This window comes from Eulemur rufifrons, chromosome 19, assembly GCF_041146395.1.
Source record: "Eulemur rufifrons isolate Redbay chromosome 19, OSU_ERuf_1, whole genome shotgun sequence".
NCBI classification, from domain to species: Eukaryota; Metazoa; Chordata; class Mammalia; order Primates; family Lemuridae; genus Eulemur; species Eulemur rufifrons.
In genome coordinates, this window is record NC_091001.1 from 9,586,793 (window position 1) to 9,589,142 (window position 2,350).

General features: G+C 35.1%; 1 pseudogene; it reads right to left on the reverse strand.

The window, feature by feature from the left end:
* Positions 1 to 1,110: 1,110 nt before the first annotated feature.
* On the reverse strand, positions 1,111 to 1,598 carry LOC138400222 (large ribosomal subunit protein eL21-like; annotated as a pseudogene).
* Positions 1,599 to 2,350: the final 752 nt, after the last annotated feature.

Genomic DNA, 2,350 nt, shown 5'->3' on the forward strand with positions numbered 1-2,350 from the left:
CTAATAGCTTTTTCACAGATTGCGTGATATTTTCTACATAGACAATTATGTCATGTGTGCAAATAGACTTTAAATTTTTTTTTCCAATTTGAGTTGGCTTTTATATTTTTTTCATGCCTTGTGGTAATGCATAGAACCTTCAGTACAATGTTGAATAGAAGTTGTAAGAGCGAATATTTTGTCCTGTTCCTGATCTTAGAAAGACAGTATTCAGTTCTTCACCATTTAAGTATGGTGTCAGGCATAGGTTTTATTACAGATGCCCTTTATCAGACTGATTTAGTAGTCTACTATTTCTAGTTTCTGAGAGCATTTATCAGGAGTGGATGATGAATTTTATGAAATACTTTTTCTGCATCTATTAAGAAAATCATAAAGGTTTGCTTCTTTCTTTGTTTTGTTTCTGTGAATTTCATTGCTCAGTTTTTGAATGTTAAACCAGTTGGGAATTCCTAGGATAAATCCCTCTTGGTCATGTTGTATTATGCTCTTTATATATTATTGGATTCTTAAGAACTTTTTGCATCCATGTTCATGAGGGATATGGGTATGTGGTTTTCTTACAATGTCTTTGTCTCTTTTGTTAGCAAAATAATGGGGACCTCAGAATGAATTGAGAAGTATTCCTTCCTTTTCAAAATTTTGGAAGCATTTGTGTACAATTGATATTATTTCTTACTTAAATCACTTTAATAGAAAGAAGTATGACTAATCAGGCTATGTAATTCTTTTTGATTGAACTTGGGTAATTCTTATCTTTCAAGAAGCTTGTTCATTTTATCTATATTGTATAATTTATTGGCTTAAAGTCATTCATGATATTCTCTTAATATCCTTTTAATATATGTAGAATCTGTAGTGATGTTAGTTCTTTCATTCATGAAATTGGTAAGTTTTGTATTTTCTCATTTTATCCTTGTCTGTCTGGTTGTTGGTTTGTTGATTTTAGTGACTATAATAATTGTAGAACTACCTTTGTTTTCACTCATTTCACTATTTTTAAAAATTTCATTGATTTCTACTCTAATCTTTATTTTTTTTATTCTGCTCACTTTGGGTTTATTTTTATTTATTTATTTTTAGAGTCCAGCGGCTTTTATTAGCTTTGTCTCCTATGCCATGAATTCACAGGGAATAGGTTCCAGCAGCTCAAGGTCCTTTCCTTTGCTTCTCACAAAGTGTGCTTCTCTGGGTGGAGCAGGCTGGTGCTTCCGTTGAACCCAAGTACCTTTCTCTTTGGCTTCCTCCTTTTTCTGATCATTTTCCTTTCCAAGTTTCAGGATGCTATCTCTGTTCTTAGAGTGCTTAATATGCTCAATACGCACATTAATCCTCTTGGCAAGAATCTTGCCCTTAACTTGTTTGTTTACAACAATTCCAACAGCATGCTGGGTAACACTGTAGACTCTTCCAGTGTTGCCATGGTAACATTTGTGGGGCATGCCTTTTTGAACAGTGCCCATTCCCTTGATGTCTACAATACCACCTTTCTTGTAGATTCCTGTGTATGTGGCCAAAGGAACAGCTCCATGTTTTCTAAAAGGCAGAGAGAACATGTATCAGGTGCCTCTCCTCTTTCCCTTTGTGTTCGTCATTTTGGTGAATTACTAGAAGACGACAAGTACTTTGGGTTTAATTTGCTCATCTTTTTCGAGTTTTTTTAAGCTAGGGTATTTATTTATTTATTTATTTTTCTTTTTTATTTCAGCATATTATGGGGGTACAAATGTTTAGGTTATGTATATTGCCCTTGCCCCAGCCGAGTCAGAGCTTCAAGCGTGTCCATCCCCCAGACGGTATGCATCACACCCATTAGGTGTGTGTATGCCCATCCCCTCCTCCCCCCTCCCACCTGCCCGACACTCTATAAATGTTATTACTATATGTGCACTTAAGTGTTGATCAGTTAAAACCAATTTAAGGTGAGTACATTGGGTGCTTATTTTTCCATTCTTGGGATACTTCACTTAGTAGAATGGGTTCCAACTCTATCCAGGATAATACAAGAGGTGCTAGATAGCCATTGTTTTTTGTGGCTGAATAGAACTCCATGGTATACATATACCACATTTTATTAATCCACTCATGTACTGATGGGCACTTGGGTTGTTTCCACGTCTTTGCAATTATGAATTGTGCTGCTATAAACATTCGAGTACAAGTATCTTTTTTTAGAAAACGTCTTTTTTTCCCTTTGGGTAAATACCCAGCAGTGGGATTGCTGAATCAAATGGTAGTTCTACTTTTAGCTCTTTGAGGTATCTCCATACTACTTTCCATAAATAATAGTGGGAATTATTTTATCTTTTAATGCTCCAAAGGGTAATATATTTTGTCAATCTACAAAGGA